The sequence below is a fragment of the Cupressus sempervirens genome, chromosome 2 (assembly GCF_028749045.1).
Source record: "Cupressus sempervirens isolate cs-2001-9-10 chromosome 2, ASM2874904v1, whole genome shotgun sequence".
Lineage (NCBI taxonomy): Eukaryota > Viridiplantae > Streptophyta > Pinopsida > Cupressales > Cupressaceae > Cupressus > Cupressus sempervirens.
In genome coordinates, this window is record NC_143119.1 from 191952530 (window position 1) to 191967684 (window position 15155).

The 15155-nt window shown below is 29.9% G+C and overlaps 1 pseudogene across 1 annotated transcript; it reads left to right on the forward strand.

Annotated features, from left to right (window-relative positions):
- Positions 1-7368: 7368 nt before the first annotated feature.
- LOC149571726 (alpha pinene synthase, chloroplastic-like) lies at positions 7369-13137 on the forward strand (annotated as a pseudogene). Its single transcript, XR_016358672.1, has 9 exons — positions 7369-7651; positions 7850-8040; positions 8139-8414; positions 8514-8611; positions 8776-8865; positions 8986-9204; positions 9490-9628; positions 12504-12752; positions 12841-13137. The product of XR_016358672.1 is annotated as an alpha pinene synthase, chloroplastic-like (transcript).
- The last annotated feature ends 2018 nt before the right edge of the window (positions 13138-15155 follow it).

A 15155-nucleotide genomic window follows, 5' to 3' on the forward strand; every position in this document is an offset into this window, starting at 1 on the left:
TTGAATAGGTCTTAGTTAATGATCTAAGACTATTGGAAGATCCTATAGAGAAATATGATACTAGGAGGCAAGTGAAGTCTCTTGGAGGGTGTGAAAACAAGTCTTGGAGTTTTATCTTACACCAGAAATCCCCTCAAAATTTCAAAACAAAGCATAAGAATGACATCCAAGAACAAGTTAAGATTCCTCCCAAAACACCCTCAACACACATACAAGCAATACAAAGATCATCACAATGCCTTATGCATGAATCAAGCATGAACAATAAGAAGAAACATGATCAAAAGAGTGAAGAGTCCTGCCTTCACAAAAAGTTATGGTAAAATGACAAGTTGAGAAGAGCTTTCTCCTTTCTTTCCTTCAATCTTCAACTTTTCTCTAAAAACTAGAGATTGGGTAACAAACCCAAAAGCTTCTCCAAAATGCATCTAAATATGATCCTAACTCAACTAGGATTTAGGTAACCCCAAGGTGGAGTTTTGTGTACCAACTCATGAGTGAGACAAGTCAATTTTCGCAATCAACCAAAAGTAGAGTTTTCGAGTGACCCTAAAAGTCAACCAAAGAGGCTAAGGGTGTGGAAAGTACTCCCAACTCATACCTTTACCCCTAGGGTACTTAAATTTAATGTTTTTAAGCCTTAAAGACTTAATAGAACCCAAACAAAAGCTAGGAGAATTTTAAGACTATAAAACAACCTTCAAAGAAAAACAATGCAAATAGCACAAATAGCAAGGGGTTCAGTTTTGTCTTTCCATTAGATTTCCTGGTTAAATATCCCGCACACTAATTGCACATATCAGTAGTTCAAAAAATCACATGCATATATGTAAATTACGTATCAGGAAAATCATATAAATTTAAAACATCCATCTTTCTAAAAATCAATTGTTTATCTCATTCTACTCATATTTTTGACCATTAAAATTGCATAATCAAAGTGTTAGTTCTGCATTCATTTACTTCATCATTATACATGTTCATAAAGCATTAAATGACGAAATCAAATATCTGAAAGTAAAGCATCACACATCATAAAATAGCATAATAATGTTCAGTGTATCAAAGAATGTCCCGACATATCGAGTCATGAGTAACAAAATAGTAATGTATCAACTATGCTATGATGGGTCAGAGCATGGCCTCACACAAAACCTAGTCAAAAAATATCAAAATGACTTGAAACCAAAGACATAGGTTCTCTAATATGCATACTAATTATTCCAAAAGTAGCAAGTCATGAAACATTACTAGGTGCAAGATATTCAGTTGCAAACTAGGTTTCTTGTCGTTGTTTGACACTTCGCAAAAATACAGATATGAGCATTGCTCAAAATGAAACTTTATGGAATGACTCAGAATGACAATTTATTATTATCAAACACATGGATATGCTCAATGCAAGGTGTTAGAAACATTAAACACCTCTTAGGCCTCAAAAGGAAAATAAGGTACACATGCATTAAATGCACTTATAGGGGCTCAAATTGACTCAAAAGCCTGGGAAGGTACTCAAAATAGGAACACAATTTTGAGTCCCATCATACATTTCTCTGTATATATTTCCCCCTTGTTTTTGAAAACTTGATGTCACTTTTGTTGGGGTTGAAAGAGTTGGGGAGTAATCCATGTGAACTATGGTAATCATGGACAATGCGTGATTCCATGTAGTTCATATTGCCTCCAAAATTTGATTTTGCAGTTGTAGTTTTATAGCTAAATCAATAAAACTTTCAGCCACTGATAAGTTATGATCTTTTGTGATAAGATATTAGGCTATTTTCTATTCTCTTTGCATGACCTCCAAATGAGGTGTCATCGTTTCCTAAATTGAGATCAATTTGAATCTCACGGTACTGAAAACTGTCTAAAGCTCAACCAATGTGCTTTGAGAATTCGGTAGGATTGTGTAATGATTAATGATAGATCCTGCTAACTCTGAGATAACACTTCTAGATGCCTTTATCTAAGCCTAAGTCTTATCTACTTGTGCTTGAATAGTATCTATAAATATTGGCACATTTGACAAAATTATGTACACCTGTTGTACCCTTTGTATAAGATTCATCATTACTTGTTATTTTTCTTGTAATAGCACTTTCTTCTCAGCTATGGTTATGAAGACTTTGTCCATAACCTTGGTCTCAACTCTTCTTGTTGATCAGTCCATTAACTTATCATTAGATTCAAAATTCTTAGCACTTATTTTTTGATCAATGATATTTACAAGTTGATCAGTGATAGATTACTTTTTATCTAAGCTCTATATCTCCAAAGTATCAATAAATATATGCTTGACATCTTGTAATTTTTGTTGTTTCTTTAGCTCTCTTCTTAGCTTTTCTTGTCTCTTTTTCTTCTTCAAAAATTTTTGTAGCAAGAGGTTTTGCTACAAGGTGAGATTTGCTAGATCAAATTGTGGTATTTCAATATTGTCATCCACACTGTTAGTGTAAATAATGATTATTTACAATTTACTTAAGTTTACTTAGGATAAATGCATTATTTTATTATTTCTTAGGTTAGACACCTAGGAGTTTGCATACTGATATGAGTTGTCTTGTTGACAACACAGAAGTAAGTAACTCCAATTTAACATATGGTGTTTACAACACTGGATTTTGCATAATCAACTAAGTTGTCATATTGACAATACAGTTGTTTGCACTCTTAATTAAGCACATGGTGTCTACAACATAATTTTATGTGACACACCTTTGTAGGCTTATCCTCTCATCATCACACTAGCTCCTGTGCTTAATGGAGGATAACCCACTCTTGGTGGACATGTGCTTAGTTGTGAGGCTTATCATTTTGCTAACTCCTAGACATTCTAAAAGCATTCTAAAGGCCTTTATATTCAGGCACTCCTAGTGTACTTGTACATCAATTAATCAATCAATTGTTAATTATCAAATAATTTGATATCCAAAGAATCAGTTATTCATTCTCATATTTTTATTCTGATCATACATTATTTGGTCCATATAGTGCTAGTCTTGTGATTCTTGATCTTGGCGTTATTTTGCCCTAAGGTAAATTCTTCGTGGTATCATAGCTTTACCAAATTCTTACACAGACTAATGTCAATATCTGGTGAAATGTCCTTTATTTCTTTTCTCTTTCTATTTGGTGAAGGGATGCTACTACTCAACACTTCCTTGGGAGTAGTTGAGGGGCATCACCACTTAGTCTTTCTTGAGCATCGGTGCTTGAGATAACAACAATTCTTGGTTTAGATTTATTCAATTCTTTGTTTTCCTCAATTTGAGGTGATGAAACAATATTATAATTTTTACCAACTTCTCTATCTCCACCATCTTCTTCTTCATTTGTAAGCCTTGATTTCTACACCTCTAGAGTGTTAGGGGTGTTGGCATGTATAGGAGGCATGGTATCTTATCGACTCAGCACACCCAAGCTTTCTCCACTATTATGTTCATCATCAACATTCACAATTTCTACCTCGTTTGTAGTTAGCCCAAAAATGTTCTTTCATAGAAATTTTCTTTCTTTTCATATAACTTCCTCTTTAGTTTCTAATATAAGTAACATTATGAGCTTTGGGACAAATCTGTTCCTCTACTATTTAAAAAATGTGTCATGTTGTTCTTGTGACAGATCATGCATAACTCTGACTAGTGTGTCAACTCTTATACAATTTTCTACTATCTCTGACTACTGCAATTTCTTCTTAATCTTTCCAAGATCCCAAGGTATCTTATTCTCCATTTCAATAGGAGCTATCTTGAAAATTGACATCATTTCTACCATAGCTTCCTTAATTCTATTTTTGTCATCATCATCTAGTGTATCATATTTCACAAATTTAATACTAGATAATCCTAGAGATCTCTTTATATTTGAACATACCTCATCAACAAATTTATGTTTCTTCTAAGGTGGTCCTCTGACCAATCTCCTCATCACCATTTCGTTGTTCTTCATCTTCACCAATACCTTGAGTTATTAGCAATGGTTCTTTTTCCTTGCCTAGGGTACCTAATTTTGCTTCTAGGTCTTCAATCATCTTCTTTCTTTTCTTCTCCTTAAAATCTATATTGATATTCATTGTTATCCTTGCCTTTTCATCTTCATATCTCCCAAATGGTTCTGCTTCAGCATCTATCACTTCTTTTAATAATGCATCGATGTTTGCACTCACATCATCACTCTCTATTTCATATCCAAAACTTTGTAGGCATGCCTTCCTTGGCTTAACAATTTGCACTTGTGTTGTCCGTATTAACAAGAAAACAACTGTCAATGTAATATTTTGTGACCAATTCCTTTGGAATTCTCATTCTCCTTTTGAAAATGTAAAGAATATATTTTTTAATGAGTATTATAAATTCTCACTTCTTTAAGAGACATGGTCAATGTGAAATATTAAAATACGTAATACAAAAATAAAAATAGCTAACAATTATCAATTTTTACAAAGATATGAAACAATTATCATTTGTAAAAAAAAAGACATAGATCTTGTAAATAAACAAGGGGTGCAAGCACCAAAGTTTCTACCTTTATTGTGATGGCTATTGGTGTAAGAGTTGAGTCAAGTTGTTCATTTAAATGTGAAATTCAAACATGGATTGTAAAGTGCTCGAGAGATTTGAATTTGTGAAGATCATTATCTCTCACGAGAACTATTGATAAATTTTAATAAATCAATTTTCTTTTGTGAAAAATGAATGGTAATGGTCAGTGGCAATTACCTAGACCTTCTCTAAAATTTCATGAATTTGTACCAACTTTAGATAGTATTTAGAATAGTCCATCTATAATCTAACTTAAATCTATGCCCAAAAGGAAATGCTTGAATCATAAAAGGTAGATTGACACATAACCAATTTGATTGACTACCAACATTTAAAACACATTCACAACATAGTCAAGTCACTAAGAGTCAAGTATGGCATATATAAGACACATATCAAGAAACATCGGTATATTTAATTGAGTATTTTCCCTTTCATATTTCACAACATTCAAACTAATTGAAATAATAAGGTTGGGTTTGTGTTTTGTAAAACAATTCAATTTAAAATCTTAAGAACAAACTCTTATGTTGTTAATCTTAGATGTTTAAATCTGAAGTCATTAAACTATCTATTTTCAAAAGGTATGTTAAAGTACTTGGTTTTTACAATAAAAGAATACAAAATTAAAAGTTTAAACTTTTTTTTATTATATTTAATATAAAAAAATTTAAACACTTTAATCTTTGATATAAGAAATTAGACTAATTATAATAAAAGAGGGAAATTACAAATGAAACAATGTAACAAAATTGAAATTTTATAAATGGAATTTGTAACCACTATTATGTTTAGAATTAGAAAAATACTACATGTAAAATCCACTTGCATTATAGCTAGAATGTGAAAATACCAATATTAAATATATTGCATTATAATTTATATTTTATAAATCTTGAAAGAAAATTACTACATGTAAAATCCACTTCCATTAGAGGTGGTACTTTTATCTTTCACTTTTTATTAATATTGTAGTATTCATGATGAAGGTAGTTACTTTGAAGACACGAGATTTCAATTAACACCTAATAGTTGGCATTTTGCATATTGACTTTAACTTTTAACTTTTAACTTTGTAGTGAATAGATAAATAGGATATTCTTAAACTCAAAATAATAAAATTAACTTTAAATTTAATTTTTCCTTCCTCCTTGTTTATATCTTATTTCCTCTTTATCTTCTTTTCCTACATCTCTTCTTATCTCTATCTATATATTACATCATTCTTTTCGCATTTTAATTATAGATTAAAGATTAATTATTTATTGATTTGTTTTAAAGAATACTTATTGATAATATTAGATTGATTTTTATTGTGTTTATTTTATAATATTTGGATGAGTCTTTTTATGAAATAAAAATAGTTTAATTATAAATATTAAATATTTAAATTATTTAGCTTATATTTTTAGAATTTAGATTATAATTATTTTTATAGGAGTTATCAATATTAATTTTTAATATAAAAATGTATTTTTAAATTAATAATATTTATAAAATATGAAAAAAGAAGAAAAGATTACTATACTGAAAATAGTAAAAGTTCATATAATTGGAGATGGTATGATACAATTAAACATATCCTTAATTAAATATTGACAATGAAAATTATTGAAAATGAAAATTTAAAGATTATAATTTTAATTTAGAATTACAAGTGAAACAAATAAATTTAGAGTCTATTTATAATTTATGAATTTAGCAATATTGATTTTTAATATTAAACTAATAATATTAATTTTATGGGCTAATAATTAGTTATTATTATTTATACAATATATCTTATACTATCAAAATAGTTAAAAAATTAAAATTTGGAAGTTTAAAACTTGCAAGGGTTCAAAATAATAGGAGCATTAAATATTAAGATGGATCTCTCTTACATGCAAAATATCATTGTATTGTACACTGTGGCATGACCATTATTTCGCCTTCTAATGAAAGGGCATTAATATTAGCAAGGAAAAAATATTATTTTATGTTGGTAGAAATTGAATTTCAATCTTGATTCTCCAATCAAATAAAAAGGAAAAATAAAATAAAACAAACGACATGTGTTTGTCCACATGTATACCTCTGCTAAGTTTGTTGTTGGTGGGTATGAGACAGTACTGCTTATTAATTAATTTGTTTATTTTTGTTAATAATTTATTTTTTCCTTATTGCCATTTTTCTAATCAACCAATAGCATAAGAAATAATTTACTCTTTTAGATTCTGAAAAATGTACTAATTTGTACTAATTTATAAACTATATAACAACTTAAATGTTTGAAAGAACACTTGAATACTATTGATTAATTAATTGATTTTTTTAATAGATTGAGTTACTACCATAGGCAGAAACTAATAATACTGAAGATTTTTTAAATTACTCTGCCAAACCATTCTTAAATTGCTAAATGTGAAAGGTGATAAGAGTGTGATAGCTAGCGTCTCATTTTTGAAGACATGAAATTTAAGGCTGGTACAATCTTATCGGAAATAGAGAAACAATTTGCAAGAAAAAGAAAGAATCTAGCCGCTCATAGGATATCAAAAAAGCATTTTGAGCATTTCATTTCGTATTGTCTGTCGTGGCCTTCCAAAATTTATGTAGTCACTTTCTGTATCTCTGTCAGCCAACATGGAAACAGTTGAATGTGAGGAAACAACACCTTCTTGAGATTGAACAAATTATTGTTTTATTGGACAACCAAGATAGGAATTTCAATGATTATAAATCATATCTTGAGATATGCAAGTTCATCTCAGCCATTCAAAATCTGAATGAAGTGCTATAAATTGGAGTGTGCGATAATCTTCACAATAACAAAGAGAAAAAGTTATCCTTGCTTGTTGGGATATTATTGCAGACCCAAAATGTCCCTGCTTTGCTTTAGTCCTTTGGCTTCCAAATCATTTCATAAGCCTTTCTCTACTTCTTCTATTCATCATAACCCTGTCACCAAAACATACCCACAACGCCTTAGAACAGCCCAAGTTATTACAAATATCAATTTGGCTCACATTACTACTGATGATGAGGGCATCGCAAGGCGCATTGGAAATCATCACCCCAACTTGTGGGATGATCATTTCATTCAATCCCTCCCAAAAAGTACCATTGATGTAAGATTACTTTGTTTATTAGATTTCTTTACAAGTTTGTTGTCCACATCCATTTTGGTCTTATTAGTGTTGTATTGGTATTATCAGGTTCCCTCATATGTTGATGTAAGGCTACTTCCACCTTGTTTATTATTATGTTATTGCACTTTTGGGGCTTACCAGTGTTGTTGCTTTGTTTGTGTTTTATGGTATTATCAGGCTCCCTCATATGTTGAACGAGCTGAGAGGCTGATTGAGGAGATAAAGGGCATGTTCAATGCTCTTCCTCAAAACACTTGGTCTTCAGATGATCTCTATAAACGTCTTTCTATGGTTGATCATGTTGAACGCCTTGGAATTGACAGCCATTTCCAAGCTGAGATAAAAGAAGCTCTTGACTATGTTTATAGGTTTGCTTCTTTCTTCATGTTAGTAGTTAGTACTATGTTGTTATAGTGTAGTGTGTTCCTTGGTCTAATGCTAAGAATTGTTTGAGTTTGAGTAGCAGGTATTGGAATGATATGAATGGCATTGGGTGTGGTAGAGAGAGTCCTTGTGTGGATCTCAATACTACAGCTCTGAGTTTTCGAATTCTTCGCCTACATAGATATGGTGTTTCTTCAGGTTATATAGAGATTACTATTATAATGATGATGTCAATTTGTTTCGAGCTTCGCTTATTGCATTTTCTGGGGAACAAGTTTTGGATGATGTCAAATCCTTTTCTATTGCATATTTAAAACAAGCTCTACCAAATATTAGTGATATTAATCTTTCAAATGAGGTATGCATATTCATTAATGTAATATTCATTAATGTACTTTTCCTATTAGATCGTGAAATCCATTTATCAATAGCTATTCTAATTTATGTAATGTAACAGATAAAATTCAATCTAGAATATGGTTGGCACACCAATGTGTCTAGGTTGGAAGCAAGGACTTATATTGATATATATACAAATGTCAAGAGTACCAACATGTAATTTAATGCCTTCTAACATACACATCTCCTCATTTAGAACTTAGGAAAAACTTATTAAAATCAATAATATTTTTTTTTACATAAATTTACATGTTTTAAGTTTGCCTGAACATCTATAAAATGTGCTAACATCGTAAATTTGGAATTTTTTTTGTTTGTAGTATTTTCAACTCAAAATTTTTAGAACTAGCAAAGTTGGACTTCAATATGATCCAATCAATTAAAAAACAAGAGCTCCAAATTCTTTCAAGGTAAAATAATTGTGTTGTGTATGATATTATTTTATTTGGAGGTTTTAAGTGTTTACATTATACTTGTATAGTTAAATAGTTAGACAATCATGTTGATTGTGTAATATGTATGCATTTTAGATGGTGGACAGAGTCTGGACTAGCAGATAAATTAGAGTTTGCTCGTCATCGACATGTGGAATTTTACTTTTGGGTAGCTTCTGGGTGTATTGAACCAAAATATTCCACATTTAGAATTGGGTTTGGAAAGATGGCTACATTTGTCACTTGTTTGGATGATATTTATGACATGTACGAAACTTTAGATGAGCTTAAAATATTCACAGAAGCCATTAAGAGGTATTTATTTACTTATATTCACAAGTCAAGTATGGCATAAAGGAAGAATTCTTGAACCATATTTATGCTAAAAATTAATTATTTATGAAGGGTTCAGGAAGTTCATGTAAATAATTAGCACATCGTAGTTTTTAGTAGGTAGATACAAATAGGTTTATTTTTCTTTATTTCTTATGTACTTTCTAAACATACTTTCCTTAATATTAATATGCAACGAACATTCTAATATATTGATACCTAGAATTATTGTATTTTTTTAATAGATTATCTTGTGTTTTTTGAAAGATGGGATTTATCATCCATGGAAGGACTTCTAGAATTTATGAAGTTGACATTCAAGGTCTTCGATGAGGGATTGAGGGACATGGCTCGGGAGGCTGAAAGAACTCAAGGAAGAGACACACTTGGCTATGTGCGTAAAGCTGTATGACTAAGAATACTTGTTTTTTATACTAAAAGATAATATTATACTAGAATAGAATTTATAGATAAGAAATTTCTTTAAACTAAGATTCTTATTTTACATTTTTTATAATCTTGAAAAGAACTTCAATGCTATTTAGATCTCATAAATGTGTGGGTGTTGATATGAATGTGGATGTGTGTGCATGTGTGCTCATGTGTTTCTATTAATTTAAGACAAAATACCTTTCTTAATTTCAATTATTTGTTGACCTCTATTTTTCATGTAAATAGAGAGTATAATTTTGGTATCATTTCTTCTATTTATTATTTATTACTAATAATTTAAAATCCATATTATTTTGTAATTTACTTATTTGTGTTAAATGGGTAAAACTTTATTGTAAATGACACCATTTATTGAGTAGAAGAAGATTTTCCTATTGTCAGAATAAGATTTACATTATTTTTTATTTACTATTATATTTTTAAATTTTTATAAATTTCTAATATCATATTTTTATGCAGTAGATTAGTGATCTTCTATGAGTACCATATGTTAGTCGTAGAATTGTGGTTATATGCAATGGATGTTTATGATGAAAGTAATTAGTAGGTGTGCATGGCCTATATTAGAATTTAATTATTTAAAAAATAGAACTAAAGAAAACCAACCAACATAAGGAGTACAATGCTTGTCCTACTGGTGAACATGGGCTATTATACTAGGAGTATGAAGAGGTGACTCCTAATGAATAATCTATTAGGGTGAGACTTTGAAAGAAAAAATTGGATACTCGTAGCCATTTTGAGGGTCTTTAATTATAAGTAACAATAATGTTCTTTGTCTAGATGAATAAAAGATAGATAGTCCTTCGCATAGCCTATAACATTATTAGATTAATTTTGCAAGAGGAAGTAGTTTATCTTGTGCACTAAGAAGGAAGTCATAAGAAACAACTCCAATTGCAAGAGTGGTTCCATTAACATATCATGATGGTAGAATTTTCTTAGTACTCAACTAAGAGTTCAACAGATACTCCTTATTGACTAAGTCTTATAGGCACATACAAATTTGAGTTCTATTACCTTTTTTCTATCTATATATCATTGTTTAAAAAAAAGTAAAGAGAATTCCTTTAAAAAGGTGCACTTTATAGTTTTCTAGAGTTCTTTTAAAACATTAAAAATGATAGCAAAGAAACTATGTTATGGTCTGTTTACAAGCAGGAAAAACCACTAACAAAAAATCCTAATATTATTGGAGACTTCAAAGGAAGTGATCAAATGACTCTAATTTTTGACAAGATAGGAAACTACATACGATGGCCTAAATGTTTATAATTTTTTGATGGAAAAGAAATGAAATAACATCATAAATGTTAGGATAAAATTTAATTAACAACATCTTTATTCTAAAAAAAAAAATTCAAAAATAAATATTTATTTGATATTACTTGACAAATAATAAAGGATAGAAGGAAAAATCTAATAACTTTATGAAGAAGCTTCAAGATGCAATTTTTTGATACAATTTCAAAACATAGCAATAATATAAGTACCAAAAAATAATATAATTTTGATGTTTTGTTTAAAAATAATCTATATGCACTTAGTCAAAAACAATTATGACATTCACTATTCAATTTCTCTTATCAGGCATAACTTTGACTAGTGTGTCAACTCTTATCTATTTTCTACTATCTCTACTTGCTACCATTTCCTTCTTAATCTTTCCAAAAGATTTTGAGGTATCTTATTCTCCATTTCAATTAGAGCTATCTTGAAAATTGACATCATTTCTATCATAGCTTCCTCAAATCTATTTTTGTCATCATCATCTAGTGTATCATATTTCACAAATTTAAAACTAGATAATCTTGGAGAACTCTTTATATTTGACCATACCTCATCAATAGATTTATGTTTCTTCTGAGGTGGTCCTCTGACCAATCTCCTCATCGCCACTTCCTTATTCTTCATCTTCACCAATCAAAGAAACTATGTTATGGTGTATTTACAAGAAGAAAAAACCACTAACAAAAACTCCTAATATTATTGGAGACTTTAAATGAAGTGATAAAATGACTCTAATATTTGACAAGATAGGAAACTACATATGATGGTCCGAATGTCTATAATTTTTTGATGGAAGAGAAATTAAATAAGATCATAAATGTTAGGATAAAAATTAATAAAAAAAATCTTTATTCTAGAAACAAAAGTCGAAAAAAAATATTTATTTGATATTACTTGACAAATAGTAAAGGATAGATGGAAAAAACTAATAGCTTTATGAAGAAGGTTCAAGATGTAATTTTTTGATATAATTTCAAAACATAGCAATAATCCAGCCAGGGGAAAGCCCACTTGGGGTCATGGTGAGCAAACAACCAACCCGCATCAGTGGCAGTAGGGGGAGCCACTGGGGACCGGCCTGAGCCCAACCCTTTTTTGTGAATATATCTTTAAAATTTCTAATTAATGGAAAAGGTCTATTCATTTAAAAAAAATAGCAATATATAAGTACCAAATGATAATATAATTTTGATGTTTTGTTTGAAAATAATCTATATGCACTTAGTAAAAAATAATTATGACATTCACTATTCAATTTCCCACAAACTAGATATGTATATTTATTTGTGTCATATTTAGTGGTCGATTAAAAAAATATGTATAAATTTTAAGCTACTGTTCCTTCTACTTCTATAGTAAACCTATTATGCAAGGTAAAACAACCAATCCATATATTCTATCTTTTTACGATCCACAAAAATGCACCTACGATGTTTTTATTTAATATTCATTTTGGCTCTTATTTATATTGAATTTTCTTACTAATTTATTTACTTTATTGTGTAATTATTAATTTGGATTGATGTTTTCAAATACAGTGGGAAGTATATATAGATGCTTACTTCCAAGAAGCAAAGTGGCTTGATATGGGTTATATGCCATCTTTCGATGAATATTTAGAGAATGGAAAAGTAAGCTCTGGGGCTCGTGTTGTCACCTTACAACCTATGCTCTCATTAGATGTGCCCCTTTCTAATGACATTCTTAAAGAAATTGATTACCCATCAAGATTCAATGAGCTTTTATGCTTAACCCTTAGATTAAGAGGTGACACAAAGACTTTCAAGGTATGTCATAAATAAAAAGTTTAACTTTAAAGATATCATATTTGTTCACAAATATGATAAATTTCTAATATTTATGTTATTTTTGAAGGCTGAGGCAGATTGTGGAGAAGTAGTATCATGTATAACGTGTTCTATGAAAGACCATCCTGGGTCTACCGAAGAAGATGCATTGGAGTATCTCAATTTTTTAATTGATGAAAATTTGAAAGAATTGAATTGGGAATATTTAAAACCTGATAATGTTCCCATAACAAGCAAATATCATGCATATGTTTTATCAAAAGGACTCCAACTTCTCTACAAAGAAAGAGATGGATTTAGTGTCTTAGGATTTGAGACAAAGAATCTTATCATGAAAACTATGATTGACGCAGTGCCTATTTAATCTTTTAATTGGGTTATATATACTATCGAGCATGGTTTTTCTTGATATATTTGACTGGGTGTTAGCAAGAAGTTGAGTCCACTTTTTGGCTACTTTCGCCATTTGGTTCTTAGCAACACTGGATAATGGTTGAAGCCTATCAATGATTTGGATGTGGCAAATTCCAATTTTTTTTTTTTTGTATATTTGGTCAAAGATCTCTATTTAGAAATTAGGTAAAAGGGTTTGGGGGAAATTTTGTAGTGTTGTGGATCCACATTCTAAGGGAGTTCAAAGTTTGGTTGGGAGTAATTTGATGCTAGTGTAGAATCCATGCATCATTTGACCATTTGCACCAATTTGATTCTTCTCAAGTTCACCAAACATTGAAAATATTAGGGATGAAGAGGCATCATTCTGGATGATTTAAACATCACACACTAAGGCTTGATTCCTAGACGAGAAGTGTTAAAAAGTCAAAGTTGACATATTTTTTCAAACTTAATTTCTTCCTGAATGTTCAATGTTTAAGACTAGCTGTATCATTCAAATGATAAATACAACAATGATATAAAAAAATCATTAGCACTTCTATGATTTAAATCGAAGTTTCTACTTCATTAATAGTTGTTCCCCTTATTCTTCAACACTTATATCTCTCAAACATGTTAGTGCTTTTTTAATAAGCAAATTATTTTCACCTTCTCATTATTATATTAAGAATTCAATATCTTTCAATTCTATTATATTGTTTTTGCCTTTATTCACTTTGATAATCTAAAATCACAATCAAGTTTCTAATCCCTTTTAATAAATAGTAGCACAATCATCTCATATATTTCACTAACATTTTTTCTATCATCTTGATTTGATACCTTGTATTGTACAAATTCCAGTAAAGTTGGCATTAGAAGATTTTGCATTTAGTTTTGTCCATGAAATATTATCTCATTAAATCATTTCAATTAGTTATGTGATTTTTATTTTTATTTTCAGAACATCAAATACCACTTCTCTTTGAGATAATACCAAATTGTCAAAACCATCATCAACATACATAATCTAATTTGCAATTCATTTATATAACCACTAGTTACTCTATTCATTTCCTTGTGTTTTATAGTTCCCTATTACATGTGGTATTCATGAATTTATAATCTATTCTAGCATAACTAACTTTTCTGGTTCATAACTACTCAAAAAGTTAGAGTTTGAGAATTTGGAATGTAAGTTATAACCAACTCTAACTTTTTACAAAGTCCAAGTTCAAATTTAACCTATGAGTCACAACAACTGACATGTCACTTTTACAAAACCAAAAATCAATGCAATTTTATTGATAATCATGTGACTGGTTTTGTTGAGGTAGCCTTCTATCTACTTCTTCTTTCCTCGTACTTTCCTGGTATGTTTCAATGTTAATAATGCTTTGTGTTCTACATAGTCTTTAATATAATGTCACCTATTCATCAGCGCCATGAGATGGAAGCTCTGCAAGGCATTCTGTTAAATAGTTTGTAAGTAAGCCAACATTTCCCTTTCTCACATATGATATCTATACTTGAGTTTTCACCTTATGGGACTCTATCAAGTTGCGGGCATAGAAAGCTATCTTATTCTGACATCACTCTGATTATATTCAGCTCTTCCAATTGGCAGAGATGTGGTACCTTTGAATTGGTAAAACATTGAAAATGAGGCTTTTGTAACCATTATGTAGTTCATAGATAATTCCACGATAGGTATTTTGATCAAATTCTTAAGGCACTTCTTCAATGATTCTTGGAAAATGTTTTCATTACTAGCAAATGTTTTTATCACCAATAGTAAGCCATTCACACACACAATTCTTTATTAACTAGACAAGAGATTAATAAACATATCTAATGCATGTTTTGAGCAAAGATGAAACCCAAACTCAAACTTTTGTCTAAAGGTTAAGGTTGGTGGAGAGAGAAAACTTTTAGTATATATAGAGAGAAAAAAATTAGTACATGGAGAGAGAAAATTTGGCGAAGAGAACAGTTTGAGTTTGAGGA